The sequence below is a fragment of the Trichechus manatus genome, unplaced genomic scaffold (assembly GCF_000243295.1).
Source record: "Trichechus manatus latirostris isolate Lorelei unplaced genomic scaffold, TriManLat1.0 scaffold00040, whole genome shotgun sequence".
NCBI classification, from domain to species: domain Eukaryota; kingdom Metazoa; phylum Chordata; class Mammalia; order Sirenia; family Trichechidae; genus Trichechus; species Trichechus manatus.
In genome coordinates this window covers 16,904,699-16,921,784 of record NW_004443976.1, presented here as the reverse complement: position 1 = coordinate 16,921,784, position 17,086 = coordinate 16,904,699, and the positions used below count along the sequence as shown (strand labels likewise).

General features: G+C 48.3%; 1 long non-coding RNA gene across 1 annotated transcript in view; it reads left to right on the top strand.

Annotated features, from left to right (window-relative positions):
- The window catches only part of LOC111820508 (uncharacterized), a 102,854-nt gene extending 86,027 nt beyond the window's left edge, over positions 1-16,827 (top strand). Inside the window, exon 3 of the long non-coding RNA XR_002824064.1 lies at positions 16,432-16,827. This is a non-coding gene — a long non-coding RNA (uncharacterized LOC111820508). The remainder of the gene's footprint in view (positions 1-16,431) is intronic.
- Positions 16,828-17,086: the final 259 nt, after the last annotated feature.

Sequence of the window (17,086 nt, the reverse complement as noted above, 5' to 3'; positions counted from 1 at the left end):
AATTCTGCTCCTATGACTTTCTATTGAGTTGTCTAATTCTGAAATTCTATTGTTAATCTTCTGGATTTCTGATTGCTGTCTCTCTATGGATTCTTGTAGCCTGTTGGAGTTGTCATTATGCTCTTCTCTAATCTTTTAATTTCCTCTATTGCATGTTCTTCATTTTGCTTAATTTCCTTTCTAGTTTCTTGAAGATTTCTGCATATTAATCTTTTGTATTCTGCTTCCAGTAATTCCAAGAAATTTTCCTCCTCTGGTAAATTTCTAGATTCTTTATTTTGGGAGCTTGCTGAAGTCATCATAGATTGCCTCTTTATGTGATTTGATGTTGACTGTTGTCTCTGAGGCATCAATAGGTTACATTTATTTATTTTATGTTTGCTTACTGTGTCCTAGCTTCTTGTTTTGTTTTGATATGCCAGATAGGCTGCTCGTATGAGCTAGTTTGATTATTGACACCTTTGAAGCTCTAATGTCCTGTCACCAGGTGGTTAGATCTGTTACTTGGTATGTGAGCTTAGGAGTCCGCCTGCTCCTCCTGTATGGATTCAGCTCCGTTGCCCAGGTAGATAGCCACCAAGTCTGTGGTGTAGGCTCTCACTTACAACCCTAGACAGGCATGGGTGATTGGTGTAGGCACATGCATCTGGCTGCAGCAGGGGGACACACTCTGAGCAAGGCAGGGGGTTGACGACCACCCTCTAGTGTCCAGGAGGAAGGCGTGTCCCTGTTCCCTAGAGCAGGTAGGTGAGTGAGTTTTGCAGCTGGACTATGAGCACCTAATGCTGTTGGCTGTAAGGACTGGGGGGCACCTCTTATTTATGAGCCCCTATCGCAGGTGGCTAGGTGGCATGGGTGGAGCTACCAGTCCTCAGTCCCCTGATGTGGGTAGGTGAAGAACCTGCTTAATGGATAGAGCAGTGTCAAATGTCAAGAACCTGCCACTTCACAGCTGAAACAGTTGAAGTTAGACTTCAGGTACATACCCTGTTGTACTGCAGTAATGAGGGCCTACGCTGTTGAAATGGGCCCACACAAGTCTGTGCAGGGGGAAAGGCACTCAATGTCCGTGGATGCCTTATGCCTGTGCCTAGGCAAAGGAGCTGTGCCTACCCTGGGTTCCTGGCTTAGGGGATCCGGTAATTTTTTTTTTCCTCTATTTGTTAATTTGTTCACTCTGCCAGGCAGGGAGAATGTTTCTGGGTGTGTGATGGATCCTTTCAGCCCAGGGGACTCGGCAATTGCTGAAGCTTGTCCGGGACCTAGTGCAGAGCAGGGAGTGGGGAGGAAAATGGGAAAGAGGTTTTTCCCTAAGGGGGGTGTTTTTGATCCATGTGTTAGGCCATATGCAAATACTTATTTTTTGTTCATCGAGGGCTGCTTCTCACTGGTTCTGGCTGGCTGTGTAGACTCTCTGGCACTGGGTCTCTCCCAGTGCAGAAAACGTGCCTCCTGAGCCGCGTTGCTTGCCTGCATCACTGCTCTCCCCCAAGGTGATCAGGCCTGAAGGGCTCAGGCTCTCACTGGGTCAGGTCTGGCAACTCCTCGCTGCTTCCGAACCGTCTGTCCCTTCCCCTGCCACTCAGTCTGGTTCCTCAACTCTGCATTTGATGTTCAGGGCTCCCAGATTGCCATATATAATTTCCGGCTCCCAGATTGCCATATATAATTTCCGGCTCCCAGATTGCCATATATAATTTCCAGGTCTTTGTTGTAAGAGAGTCCACTGGAAGTGTCTGACTACTCCGCCATCTGGGACCCGCCTCCTTGTCTGTTTCTTTTAGTTTTCTCTTTTGTATTTTGGTGTCGCTTCCTCATGTTAGAAACTTACCTCAATCGTCTGATCATCCTTGGTTTTCTCTGTGCCAAAGAGTGAGGCACCAGTAAGTGGATCGGAAGCTCTTTGTAAATGGGCTGGCTTGCTACCTGGGGGCTTGCAGGCAGGGGACTTCCTTGATCAGAGAGCAAACTGCCCTTTCCATTGGAGGAGCCCGGATGTTATTTTTTCTCAGCAAATGTTCCGTTTCTCTCAATAAGCCAAGTCCTAGTCATCTGCAGTTCAGTTTCTTTGGAGGATAAGTCTCTGGTCTCCTGGTGAGGGTAGGGAGAATCATCTGGCTGGTGGGGCAGTGACCTCGGGAGGGGTGGGGCATCCAAAGGCTCATTGCCTCAACTATCAAACACTCTCTTCATTTCTGGTCCTGCATCTCAGGTTCAGGGGCCTGGAGCCTTCTTGGGCTCTATAGGATGAAGCATTCACTCTTCACCACTCCTTCTATGTGGACACTTAGGTTGTAGCTTCCACCACTCTGCCAAGGCAGTTACCATCCTGCATCATTCCCATCTTTCAAACACCTGCACTTTCTTGTATGCTGAATTTTTCTCTCCCATTATATTTTTTCTTGTCAGTTCACACTTCTTCTCCCTTAAAACAAACAAACAAACAAACAAACAAAAAACTATTATTTTAAAGGTTTTCAGAAGAAGTGAAATAAATGCATATGGTCAGTCTGACGTGTTCATCTTGGAAGTCCCAATAGGCTTAATAATGTCTCGATCTCCAAAACTAGTTGCCCTCAAGTCAACTCTGACTCCTAGTGACCCCATGTGTGTTAGAGTAGAACTGTTTTCCATAGGATTTTCAATGGCTGAGTGTTTGGAAATAGATCAGCAGACCTTTCTTTAGAGGCTTCTCTGGGTGGACTCGAATCTCCAAACTGTTGGTTAGCAGCTGAGCGCTTAACTGTTTGCATCACCCAGGGACTCATCTCTAGCTCTATATCATCTCCTAAGGGAGGTGAGAGAACATATTTATCACTACTTGAAAATTATTTCTTATTGTGATGTATGTCATACGTACAAACCAAATGAATAATAAAACAAGCACACACGCACTCACCATCCTGGTTAAGAAATACGAACAGGCTGTTAAAGTGCTAATATTCTAAGACTCAGTGACACCGTGGTTTTGTGATTTTGATTCTGAAGCTTTCTGAAGCTGCGACCTTGTGAGCTGGCTGCCTTTGATTTGACCATGATGTAGCTCCCTCATCTAAGGCCATGTAGTGCCAAGCAGAACCACTGACCACATGAGAGAAGCCGCTTAGTCTGCAGTTTGCAAATGGTGCAGAGCGTTTTAAGGGTTAGATGGTGGCAGTGCATAGGTTTAGTGATTTCTTCAGCGTTTGGGAAATGCAGCCTCTTGTATGATGAGTTGACTGGACCACTGCTGGCTTCTGGGCCTGTCCTCCCTTGGCTTCCATACTCCATTCCTTCCTGCTCGGCTCTTCTCCCCTCACCTTTGCTTTCCTGCCCCATTAGAAGGACCCTGTTCCTTTTTGGTTTTTAGCTCTACATATTCTCCCTGGGGAATTCCTGGGTGGTGCAGTTGAAAGGTTGGAGGTTCAAGTCTACCCTCCCTCGGAAGGAAGGCCTGGCGATCTACTTTGGAAAAATCATCCTTTGAAACCCCTATGTGGTACATTTCTATTCTGACACACATCAGGTCACCATGAGTCGGAGTCACGTCCATGGTAACAGGGGTTCTGCTTGGGGTTCTCCTCCACTCCCGTGGCCTCCACCTCTGTTCTTGTTACACCTGTCTCTCTATTTAGGCTTCAATCTTTTCTCATCCCACCTGGGTGTCCCCGGGGCACCTGCCTTGCCACCTGTCCAGAATGAACATTTTATCATCTGCCTCTTGCAAACCCCATTCTCCTCCTCAGTCTGTGTCATGGTTGAAGCATCAATCACTCAGTTCTCTTCTCTGAAGCCTGAGTCTTTTTGTGGTTTTGAGTTCTCTCTTCCTTCTTGATTTGCTGTTAGTCACTGAGTCCTGTTAATTTTGCCTCAGAAACGTGTTATGAATCTGACCTCTTTGTTCTGGAGTCCTCACACAAAGCTCTGCAGAGCACTGGTGCTCTGGCCTCAAGACCTGCCACTCCCCTTTGCTGATGAGGCAGAGTTCAGATTTCTCAGTGCCTGTTTTCCAAACTTCAGCCGTCCTCAAACTGCCTTCACTCTTTCTGTCCTGTCTGTGTGCCACCTGTATTAGTAACTTAGTATTTTCTATTAACTGGCTCAGTTTTAAAATTTTTTTTTATTTTTTCCCATACAAAAATTTAGACATAGTTATGTGACTCTGATTGCTCTCCCCATACTGTGACAGCACACTCCTCCTTTCCACCATGTCCATTCAACCAGCTCCTAACCCTCTCCGCCTTCCCATCTCACCTCTGGACAGAAGCTGCCTGTTTATAGTCTCTTGTGTCTACTTGAGCTAAGAGGCACACTCTTCATGAGTATCACTTTATGTCCCACAGTCCAGTCCGATCCCTGCCTGAAGAGTTGGCCTCGGAAATTGTTTTAGTTCTGGGCTGATAGAGAATCCAGGGGCCATGCTTTCCAGGGTACCTCCAGTCTCAGTCAGACTATTAAGTCTCGTCTTCTTACTAGAATTTGAGTTCTGCACCCCACCTTTCTCCTGCTCCATCAGGGACTTTCTGTTGAGTTCCCTGTCAAGGCGGTCATTGGTGGTAGCCAGGCACCATCTAGTTCTTCTGGTCTCAGGCTGATGAAGTTTCTGGTTTCTGTGGCCCTTTCTGTCTCTTGGGCTACTACTTTCCTTGTGCCTTTGATGTTCTTCATTCTCCTTTACTCCAGGTGGTTGGGACCAATTGATGCATCTTAGATGGCCGTTTGTAAGCTTTTAAGACCCCAGACGCCACTCACCAAAGTAGGATGCAGAACATTTTCTTAATAAGTTTTGTTCTGCCGATTGACCTAGATGCCCCCAGATTCCTAACCCTGTTACTCTGTTCCTCAAAGTGTTTGATTGTATTCAGGAGACTTTTTAGCTTTGGTTTAGTCCAGTTGTCCTGACTTCCCCTGTTGTGTGTGCTGTCCTTCGCTTCACCTAAGATAATTCTTACCTGCTATCTAGTTAGTAAGTAACCCTCACACTCCCTCCCCACCCTTGTAACCATCAAAGAATGTTTTCTTCTGTGTTTAAACCTTTTCTTGAGTTCTTATAATAGTGGTCTTATACAGTATTTGTGCTTCTGTGACTGACTAAATTCACTTAGCGTAATGAGCTCCAGCTTCCTCCATGTTATAAGATGTTCCACGGCTTCATCATTGTTCTTTATCATTGCATAGTATTCCATTGTGTGGATATACCGTAATTTGTTTATCCATTCATCTGTTGATGGGCAGCTAGGTTGTTTACATCTTTTTGATATTGTGAACAGTGCTACATTGGGCATGGGTGTGCAAATATCTATTCGTTTGATGGCTCTTATTTCTCTAGGATATATTCCAAGGAGCAGGGTGGCTGGATCGTATGGTACTTCTATTTTTAGCTTTTTAAGGAAGCGCCAAATCGATTTCCAAAGTGGTTGTACCATTTTACATTCCCACCAACAGTGTATAAGTGTTCCAGTCTCTCCACAACCTCTCCAGCATTTATTATTTTGTGTTTTTTGGATTAATGCTAGCCTTGTTGGGGTGAGATGATACCTCATTGTAGTTTTGATCTGCATTTCTCTAATGGCCAATGATCGTGAGCATTTCTTCATGTGTCTGTTAGCCGCCTGAATATCTTCTTTGGTGAAGTGCCTGTTCATATCCTTTGCCCATTTTTTCACTGGGTTGTTCGTGTTTTTGTTGTTGAGGTTTTACAGTATCTTGTAGATTTTAGAGATAAGATACTGATGGGATTTGTCGTAGCCAAAATTTTTTTCCCAGTCTGTAGGTTGTCTTTTGCCTCTTTTGGTGAAGTCTTTTGATGAACATAAGTGTTTGATTTTTAGGGGCTCCTATTTATCTGGTCTCTCTTCTCGTGCTTGTGCATTGTTACTTACGGTTCATAGTGTGTTTATGTCATGTATTAGGGCTCCTAGCGTTGTCCCTATTTTTTCTTCCATGATCTTTATCATTGTTGATTTTATATTTAAGTCTTTGATCCATTTTGAGTTAGTTTTTGTGCATGGTGTGAGGTATGGGTCTTGTTTCATTTTTTTGCAGATGGATATCCAGTTATGCCAGCACCATTTGTTAAAGAGACTGTCTTTTCCCCAATTAACAGACTTTGGGCCTTTGTCACATATCAGCTCATAGGTGGATGAATTTATGTCTGGAGTCTCAATTCTGTTCCATTGGTCTATGTATCTGTTGTTGTACTAGTACCAGGCTGTTTTTACTACCTTGGCGGTATAATAGGTTCTAAAATCAGGTAGTGTGAGGCCTCCCACTTTGTTCTTCTTGAGTAATGCTATACTTATTTGGGGCCTCTTCCCTTTCCATATGAAGTTGGTGGTATATTTCTCCATCTCATTAAAAAATGCCATTGGAATTTGGATCGGGATTGCATTGTATCTGTAGATCTCTTTGGGTAGAATTGACATTTTCACAATGTTGAGTCTACCTATCCATGAGTAAGGTATGTTTTTCCACTTATGCAGGTCTCTTTTGGTTTCAGTTTTTAAAATTTTAATGAACTTATTTTTAGAAGCTACTCCCACAAAACAATGATAAAGGCAAAACCAGGTGGCCTGCCACAAATAGACCAAACCAAAACCAAATCAGCTGCCGTGGAGTAGATTCTGACTCATGGCGACCCCATGTCTGTCAAAGAGTAGAACTGTGCTCCCTAGGGTTTTCAATGCTGATTTTTCAGAAGCAGATTGCCAGGCCTTTCCCCCGAGATGCCTCTGGGTGGACTCAAACTTCTAACTTTTTGGTTATGCCACCGAGGGACTCCTGTCACAAATAGAAGGCAACTCTAAAAGATCTATAAATAACTGTTATAATGACGATCACTCCAAATCATCTGAGGTGCCACAGTGGTACAAGTACTCCACTTTGGCAAGCAGTTTTGGTGTGACATAGAAGCTTGTCACAAGCTGGCTGCTTTACTCCTCAGAGGCAGTGCAGTTTAGTGGTCAAGATCGTGGACTCTGGAGCCAGTCTGCCTAGAGCCAAGCCCTGCTGTGCTACTTTCCTGCTGTGTGACCTTGAGCCAGTTACTTAACCTCTCTGATTGTTAGTTTCCCACTTTGTAAAGTGAGGTTAATAATATTTGCTTCCAAGTGTTGTTGTGAGTGTTAAATGAGGTAGTGTAAGTGAATCACTTGAAACAATACCCAGTACATGATGAGCCCTTAATGACTGCTAGTATTTGCCTTTCTTTTTTGAGGACCTGCTGTGTGCCATGGAAGTGTTTCCTTTGCACCAGGGACACCTGATGGTCTACCCATAGTACTGTTCACTTTTGCTTCTGTGCTTTTCCGCTCCCCTTTTTTTCTCCCAGGTAAATGCTGGCCTTTCCCTCTAGGCCTAGATCAGCCATCACCTCCTATGTGAAGCCTTAGCTGATGTCTCCAGAAACCTGGCCCTTTCTGCCCTGTGTCCCCATGGCCCTTTATTCTGGGTGTCTGTTTTAAACCCATAACCTTCAATTGCTGTTTGGCAAATGGGCCTTTCACGTGGGTGTGTGCTAGGCCTTATGATGATTTTTGCATTTTTACTTCTCCGGCTTGGATCATATTTTCAGGCACTTGTAAATAATACCGAAGCCATAGCCCACGCTAGGACACACAGCCTACCCTTGGTCTCCTGTGAACTTGGGCTTTAAGGAAAAGAGAAGATGCTGGCCGGTGTCCTTCCTGCATGTCCTGCTGTGGCCCTCAGGCCAGGCAGAGCTGGCTTTCTCATTGGGATGGGAAAGAGCAATAGGATCAGAGTCAGAGATCTTGGGTTGAGGCCCAGCTCTTGCATTTTCTGGCTCTGGGGTCTCAGGCCCACACCGGACCCCTTGGAGTCTCCATTTGCTCGTGTGTAAACTGAAAAGCGTTAGTCAGTTCTAAAAGTGGTTAGTTCAGTCAGGCCTTTTTTCCCAGGGGTGTGGTGATTTGTCCACGTACGTAGGTTGGTCCATTGATTCTAAGATGTGGTGCAGGAGGAGGCTCATCACCCCATCCAGGAACCCCTGTAGGGACCACTGCTGGTTCTCCACATCATGACCTGCTCCTCTTGGCTCCTGCCCCTTCTTCTCACCCCGGTCCAGTTTAAGGATTTAGGGTCCTCCAAGGAAGGACAGTGCCATCCTCAGCCAGCACACGCAGAGAGAAACCAATATCCTGGTTTTTTTTTTTTAATTGTGGTATACATAACAAAACGTTTGCCATCTCAACCTTTTTACACGTACAATTCGGTGACATTATTTACACTCACCATGCTGTACAGTCATCACTATTTTCCGTTTCCAGACTTTTTCATCACCATTAACAGAGAGTTGGTGCCTAGTGACGCAGTGATTAAGAGCTCAGCTGCTAACCAAAAGGTCATCAGTTCGAATCCACCAGCCGCTCCTTGGAAACCCTATTGAGCAGTTCAACTCTGTCTTATAGGGTCACTATGAGTTGGAATCAACTCGATGGCAGAGGGTTCGGGTTCTAGTTTTAACAGAGACTCAGTACCCGTAAGCAATAACTCCCTCTTTCCCCCTGCCACCAGCCCCTCGTAACCACTAATAGACTTTGACCTCTATGCATTTGCCTATTCCAGATATTTCATAGAAGTGAGATCATAAAATATTTATCCTTTTGTGTCTGATTTATTCCATTTGGCATAATGCTTTCAAGGTTCATCCATGTCATAGCACATGTCAGAATTTCTTTTTTCTTTATGACTAGATAATATTCCATTGTATGTACAGACCCATTTTGTTTATCCTCTCATCTGTTGATGGGCATCTTTTGGCTATCAGAGTGTCCTCTGAAGCTGCAGTCTCCATGTGCGGCCACATCACATTGCTGAAAGCTCAGCCTTCGATAGAGCCTGCACCTGGCATACCGTCTGCTCGTCTCCGGGCCTCTAGCTCTCCCAGCCCAGGCCGCTGCCATCAGTCCACTCTTTAAGGGAAGAGATAAACCGCTTTAGGTTTCTGGGTGGCGCAGACGGTTTGTGCTAAGCTAAATGTTGACAGTTTGAACCCACCTAGCAGCATTGCAGAAGAAAGACCTGGTGATCTGCTTCCGTAAAGATCACAGCCAAGAAAACCCTATGGAGCAGTTCTACTCTATAACACATGGAGTAGTCATGAGTAGGAATCGACTCAATGGCAACGGGTTTTTTTTTTTGTTTATAGACCCTTTGGTACCTACCCCTCCATTCCCCTCACACAAGGGCCCTGGCATCCAGTAGGTGCTTTATAAATGTTTGTCAGTTATCCAGATGTACTTCCTGAGAGGCTTTCCCTGGAGATGTGGTCTGCTCCCTTCAAACAGACTCATGTTGAGGTGATTTGGAAGCTGTGCCTCTTCTCTGGAAAGAAAGAGAGAAAAGGCGTGCTGCGGGGTTTGGGCACTTCTTCGTCTCTGGCCTCAGTGTTCTTGTCTGTATAATTAGGCTGTTGGATTCCCTGGGGGAATGCAAAAGGAATCCTTGAAGGTCCAGAGTTGTGCTCCAAGTCTCCACGATCCTCCTAGAGAGTGTACTGGGATGGGATGTGACCCCAAAGTCAACACTGCCAGGTGCTAACAGGTGAACACAGCCCCCTTTACTCCACCTGTCAAAGCCTCTGGTACCTGAATGTGGTGTCCCCCACCCCCCACCCCCAGCCCTCTGCTGGGCTCTCCTTCTCCTCTGACACACGGGCCCAGCACAGACAATACGGACATTAACACCCCCGCCTACTTGTCTGTCCCCTTGGGGCTTAGAGTTAAGCCACGTGCACATACCCAGGACCTAGCTGCTCCCACACAGCAGCCCAATTCTCCTGTCCCTGCCCCCTAGGCTCTGGCTCCAAAGTACATGGGACATCTGAGTTACCCCAGGTTCAAAGACATCCCTGCCCCCCGCTCTGCCCTCTGATTGGCTTTCTGTATTGGCCCCTTGTCATGCCTACTCCTTATTCCAGTCATTCGACTGGAGCCTTGGTAACAACAACGGTTACCATGTATTGAGTTTTGACTGTGCACCAGGCACTGTGCTAAATGTTTTACAGGCCTTATTCAAAACATCCAATGAGGTAGGTATTCTGAGACCATTTTACAGATGAGAAAGCTGAGTCTCAGAGAGCTGATGTAACCTGACCAGGATCATATAACTAATCGGGTGGAGCTGGAATTCAAATCCAGGCTGTTGACACCAGGGGCTTTAAACCACCGTCCACACTGCCCCCCTCCACTCTGCCAGCCTTGAGGCCGGAGCCTGGCCCTCCTTCTACTCTAGCCCTCTGCTAGGCTGTCCTGCCACGCATGGACCGATCCTCTCAAGTGCTATTTCCCACCCACAGGGATGCCCAACACTGCTGGCTTCTAGAGTGAAGGCTGCGTGCTTGTGCCACTGGGCCTGAGTCTCTGTAGATGGCCAGTGGGCTCCAGGCTTGCACCCTTGGCCCTCACCCCTCCCAGTCCCTGCTTGTCCCCTCCTCTGGCCCAACTTGCCCAGTGACCACAGAATTCTCCGCCACTGTAAAACTTTCCAGGACTCTGGTCGTATTGAGGCAGTAAGCACAACTCTCATAGCGTGTACAGCTTCCAGGGAACAGGAGTTGGGAGTTAGTCTGCCTGTTCTACAGAGGGGAAAGTAGAGATACTTTGAGGGTCAAGCTTGTCAGGGCTAGAGCTAATCCTGGCTTCTAACTCACCTTTCCTTCTGTTGTGTTCATTTCTTATGATGGTTTCTCTTGAAGCTTTTTATTTTATCTTTTAGTCTATAATGGATGGTCTAGTTAGTAACATAGTGCACGGAAATGTGAAAAGTTAGAACTCTAAAAATCTCTGCAAATGAATGACTACATTGCACCTACTTAAGATTGCTGGGAATCGGGAGGAAAGGCAGGCTTTCAACAGGTGGAGGTAGTAAGGGAGCCCTATTCAGCATCCTAAACATCCATCATTGGTTGCCACAAACCATGAACAAACACACGAGCCCAGGGTCTTGGGGGCACTCGCAGGCAGCCCCCTCTTACTGTTCCTTCACTTAAAATTAAGATGTAACTCACATACCATAAAATTCACCGTTTTAAAGTGTATCACTCCGTGATTTTTAGTACATTCACAAAGCTGTGCACCCATCAGCGCTATTTCCAGAACATTCTCATCACCCCTAAAAGAAACCCTATACCCGCTAGCAGTCACTTCCCATTTTCCCCTCCTCCATTCCTGGCAACCACCAGTCTACTTCCTGCCTCTGGACTTGTCTGTTCTGGACATTTCACATAAATGGAGTCATACAATATGTGGTCTTTTGTGATTGGCCTCTTTTAACACAGTGTTTTCAAGGTTTATCCATGTTATAGCACACATTAGTACTTCATTCCTTTTCATGACTGAATGATAGTCCATTGTATGGATATACCACGTTTTGTTTCTCCATTTGTCCGTTGATGACGTTTGGGTTGTTTCCACTTTCGGCTGTTAGGAATACGTTTCTTTTTCCTTTTGGTTTGGTTTGCTGGTGAAGCTTTTTGCAGCGGTTAGCAGTCTGTATCTCTCTAGCTTGGCTATTAGGGAAAGCAAGAGGGAAAGCGGAGCTGAGCCCGGTGTGGGGAGATGCAGAAAAGGAGAGTCTGAAGGTTTGGGAGACCTCAAACCTGTCCCCAGGGCCATCTGCTGATCAAAAACCAAACCAAACCAAACCAAACCTGATGCTGTAGAGTCGATTCTGACTCATAGCGACCCTGTAGGTCAGAGTAGAACTGCTCCATAGGGTTTCTAAGGAGCGGCTGGTGGATTGGAACTGCTGACCTTTTAGTTAACAGCCACGTTCTTAACCACTGTGCCACTAGGGCTCCAATGCTTATTTGAGATGCCGGAAATGTTTTCAAAGACACTGACACAGCCCTAGACTCTTGCTTCTCTCTCCCCACTTGGAGACCAGATCACTATTTTATAATAGTTATAATAACAATTAATGATAATAATGGTCTACGCTTGTATGAGACTTGATGTTTATTTCCCAACCATTACTTTTAATTCCTCAGAATATGATTGCCCCCATCTTTGCAGAAGGAACCGAAACACAGAAAGAAGAGGTAACTTAACCAAGGTCACACAGCCAGGTAGCAGGCAGAGCCAAGGTGGAATCCAGGAATCTCTTGATTCCTAGTGTAGGGCACGTTCCATAGCAATGTTGGAGAGATGGTGGCTGCATATGACCTCAGATGGTCTGGGGTGGAGCCATCTGGGGTGGAGGTGAGGAGCTGGGGGTCTGGGTGCTATAATAGAGGCCTTCCCCAGGTCCCTGTGAACAGCAGCATCTGGGTGAATCATCCCCTTTGGTTTCTCAACTTCCACTCTCGGCCCCTTTGATCATTTCCTACTGAGATCTGCATCTCAATAAAGCCTGCTAGGACCTCTCTGGGCCTCCCAGAGCCCTCTCATCTGCCCCAGGATCTCCCAGGTTTCTGGGAGTAGAGAACCAGCATGGCGCTGGGGCTGAGAGGCAGCAGAGATGCTGATTGGCAGCACCTCCACGACTCCCCTCAGGCCTGGAGGAGGCTCTGCTCACCTGCCCGTTCACACCTGGTCTTGTCACCCCTCTCTCTCTTTTTTTAATTGTGGTAACTCAGGGGATCGCCAGGAGTCAGGATGGACTAGAAGGCAACCAGCAATAACTAACAACAACAACCAGAACCTAGAACCATTGCCAGCCAGTTGACTCCGACTCATGGCGACCCTGTGTGTGTCAGAGTAGAACTGTTCCATAGGGTTTTCAGTGGCTGATTTTTTGGAAGTCAATCGTCAGGCCTTTCTTCCAAGGCACCTGTGGGTGGACTCGACCTCCAATCTTTTAGTTAGTAGGCAAGCGCTTAATTGTGCCGCAAGTATCCATATAACAAAACATTTGCTATTTCCACATTTTGTACATGTGCAATTCAGTGACATCGATTCCATTCATCATATCGCGTAATCATCACCATTTTCAGTTTCTAAATGTTTCCGTCACCATTAACTGAGCTTCTGAGTCTGATCTCTGTACATTTGCTTATTCTAGATATTTCATGTAAGTGGCCACCCTTCTCATTTAGCTGAATGTACAGTCTTCCTCCTCCCCTCCTGTACCTTCTCTGCCTCCTCCCCCCTTCTCTCCTTTCCTTGCTGCCTCCATCACCGTCACGTCCTCTCGTGGGTTCCTGTGTATCCCTGTGTGGGTCTGGGGCCCTGCATCCTTACAATATTTGGCTGGCTTCGTTGGAGGGGCAGTTTTCAATCTCAGTGCCATGACACATGTGCAGATCATTGTGGGTTACAAGAAAGTTATTACAAATAGGAATAAAGTGGTCAACGTTTGCTAATGATTTACCATTTGCTTATAATAAATGAGAGCAGATTCAAGGTTATCCCTTGATAGATCATGTCACTTTCACCTACTCATGTTTGAGATGCTTGCGGAGTGGGGGAGAGAGGACTGTAACTCTGACTGTGCCTTATCTCAGCACCAGCTGGTGGCTGGCCCGGCTGGGCCTGGCCGTCCTTGGGAGTGTGGCTCACGTGTAAATGTCATTGGTGGTGAGGGCTGGGGCAGGACAAGGTTGAGCACAGCTGATCCGAGCAGGGTTGGTGAGGCGGAAGCAATTGCTTTGATCCTCCTTGTTTTTGTTCTTTCAATTACAAGGTCAAGGCTAGAACCTGGAACTTGGGTAGTTTGCTCTTAAATATGTGCCATTGGCTCCTAGGAGGGAGGGCTGGAGGCTAGAGCCCGGATGGTGCAGTGTGGCCCCGTCTCCCCTGAGGTGCCACTTGGGTCGTCTGGATGCCAGGGCAGGGTAGATTTCAATTTGTGACAAACAGTCTTTTGTGCCCTGGGTTCTGATCTTTTTGAGGGCAGCAACCATGCCTTCTGCACGTCCTGGTGTCCCCTCCCCTTAGTCTTGGCCAGAGCCCTGGAGTCAGCATAAGGCCAATAAGCCGCTGGTGCTCATTCCTGCTCTCGCACTTTCCAGGCTCCCAAGCGTCACTCTTAAATGCCTGCTGGCAGGAAGATGCCCTGAGCTGCCACTTTATAGTTTACGCCACTCCCTGGGAGACTAGTTCCAGGAGCTTATTCCAGCTTCCAGCGGAAACAGCTTGCCCAGGGGAGAGGGGCTCAGCTAGGGGAGGATTGGTGCTAGGGCCCTTTGCTGGGGGCTCAGGGGCCTTGGCCAATAATTACGTCTGCTCTGGTCCCATGGAATTGGACATCTTGCTGCTGGTGGAGAGAAGTGGACAGCGTGGCTGTGTATATGGAGCGTCCCTTGGCCAGTGATACTAAAACCTGCCAGCACTGTCCTCCTCTAGGGCTTGTGTTCCTGGAGAGCCAGGGCTTCTGTTGTCATCTTCAGGGCAAAAGGCTAGAGACTTCGGGTGGGGGTGAGCTTGCCTTCCTTCCTCTCTCTGCTTGCTTTTCCCTCCCAGACTCTGAGCCCCACAGGTGAGCTGCTGTCATCCTCACCTTAGGGTGGAGCTCTCTATCATTTATCACCTTCCCCCTTCCCCTTCTCCCATCATGGCCCTCAGGACTCAAGCCCAGTGAGAGGGAACATTGGCTGTCCAGAAGAGGGCAGAGAGGCAGGAGCAGGCCAGCCTGTGCTGAGGGGCAGAGCAGCCGTACTGGACTCCATGACAGTAACGTCCAAGGCCATAAATGGAAGGAGGAAGCTAGGGGTTCCAGCTGAGAGGTGGCAGGAGCTGGGTCCGTTCCTCTGCGTGTGAGTGTAGGTGTGTGTTTGCATGCACGTGCTGAGTCCTGGCCCTGCTGGTTCTTGGACTGGTTACACCCTGGATCAGGAGGGAAGGGCCCTCTCCAGCTATCACAGAGAGACCAAGTCCGGGAAAAGGAAGTGGAAGGGAGATGGAGGAGCAGACGGCGGGGGGACTGGCAGGGTTGAGGCTGATGGGGTCGTATGGCTCCTCTGCCAAGCCAAATGTTCAGGTGGCCTCATTATCTGGCTGCTTAGAGGACAGTGAGGTGCAGCAGGCTGCAGGGCACACAGGAGTCATTGAGCCAGGGTAGACAGGGCTCTGCGGGGCCCGGCCTGGTTTCTTGGGCCTTCCAGGTGCCAGAGGCCATATAAGGAGGCTGCCTGAACCATCTGGCTTGGCCAGGGAGCCGTGTGACCCCATCAACCTCAACCCTGCCAGTCTCCCCTGTTTGTGTCTCCACCTGTCTTCCACTTTTTTCTTCCTGGATCTTGTTCTCTCTGAGATGACTGGAAAGGGGCTGATGCCCTGTGGGCTGAGGGGAGCAGGACTAGAGTCTGGGCACCAGGGCCAGGGCTCCCCTTTGAAAGCTGGAGGTCTGGGGCTCTGCATGGAGGGGTGGGCTTCTCCTATGAAGAAGGCTTGGGATTGGAGCCGTTGTCCCAGATGGCAGGACATGGACTGGTCAGGGGTACAAAAGCATTTTCTCGAGGTGGCAGTGGGATCCTTTAGTCATTTAAGTATGGATGCACGTGTAGGTCTGACTCTCTTGGCTTTGGGGGGAGCTCTGGAGAAGGAGAGAGCTACAAAGTTGGGGGCTTCGATGGCCCAGATCGCTCTTCTTAGGCTCTTAATGTCATTATCCTTGCCTCTCCTTCTCCCTTGGGATATAGCCAGGACGAGGCCCGGACACCAGAGTCCCTTGTCCAGGGATTCCCCCAGGTTTTACGCGGCTGGCCCTGTTGCATAACCATTGCCGAGAAGACTTATCTCACCCCAAACATTCTGCCTGGTGATGGGAATGCAAACAGCCTGGTTACCAGCAAGGGCCAGATGGAAAGTGGGGCGTGTGTGAGAGCAGCAAACTTGTCGCAATCGTGTTGTCATGGTGACACAACTCTGTTTAGCTGCCTCGCCACTGTCCTAGCCGGCAATGGCCTAAAATAAGTTTTACCTGCAGCTTACATACATACAAGTAACCTCATCCTCCCAAGGGCCGCTCTCTGGCCAAGGCCTTGGGGGGTGTGTGTGCGTGTATGCGTGCGTGTATATGTGTGTGTGTGAGTGCGTGTGTGTGTGTGTGTGTGTGTAGGGGCAAAGGGGTTCCAGGGAGGATGAATCCCAAATGATAACCCCTTCTGCCCTTCTTTTCCCTCCCCAGCCTCAGTCCTGTGACCTGTATGTGTTTTGACCAGTGGTTCTCAAACTTTAGCATGCGTCAGAATTACCTGGAGAACTTGCTAAAAGACAGATGCCTGGACCCCGTTACCGGAGGTCCTTGTGTGCACCTGAGAATTTGCGTTTCTGGCATTTCCCAGGTGATGCTGATGCTGGCGGTCCAGGGCCTGCACTTGGCATAGCGGTGCTTTAGGGTTTAGAATATCCCAGCAAAGAAAATGCACTCCTTGTTTTCTGCATTGCTTGTTAGACTGTGCCCCTGAGCTCAGCACTCTTGGAGGAGGGGAGTGGAAGGTGGTTGGCAGGCCCTCACTCACCAATTCTCTGTTCTTTGACCCCTTCACAGGAAGCAGGAGCTGGCCAACAGCTCGGATGTGACCCTCCCAGAGCGGCCGCTGTCCCCTCCTCTCACTGCACCTCCCACCATGAAGGTAAGAGCTTAGAGTTGGTAAAGGGAGAGAGGAAGCATGTAGGAAAAGTGTCGAGGCCTTGATGTCACTTTGCCTGCAGGCGCAGCTGTTCTGCGTCTCAGTGGGGGCCATGGAGTGCCCGACACCTCTGGAGTCAGCATCTGATTAAGCTGCACTGGTGTTGTAAGACAGCGTGGCTGTGAGACTGAGGTGTGGCTGTGTCAAGGGGCAGCGAGGAAATGGACTGGTGCTGAAACAGGGTTGGCAAGGCTCTTGGTCATTAGCAGAAGGCCTGGTGGAGCTGAGGGGCTCAGGAACAAGGAGCCCAGATAGGAGGAAGTAGGGCAGACTTTGAATGCAGCGGGTGCCTTAGGAGGCAGCCACCCAGAAGGACTGGCTGGGGCTGGGGCTGGGGGTGGGAAAGGAGGGGTCTTTTGGGGTGGGCCCCTCATGGGACTTGGATGGCACTCCCATGTGGATCTCCCTGCCTCTGACTGTCCCTCCTGGGAGGGCCCTGGGCCCTGTCCCTGCCACCCCATCCCTGTGGGAGAGTTGTCTTGGAGGTTGGGCGGGAGGGCAGTAGCTCTTTTC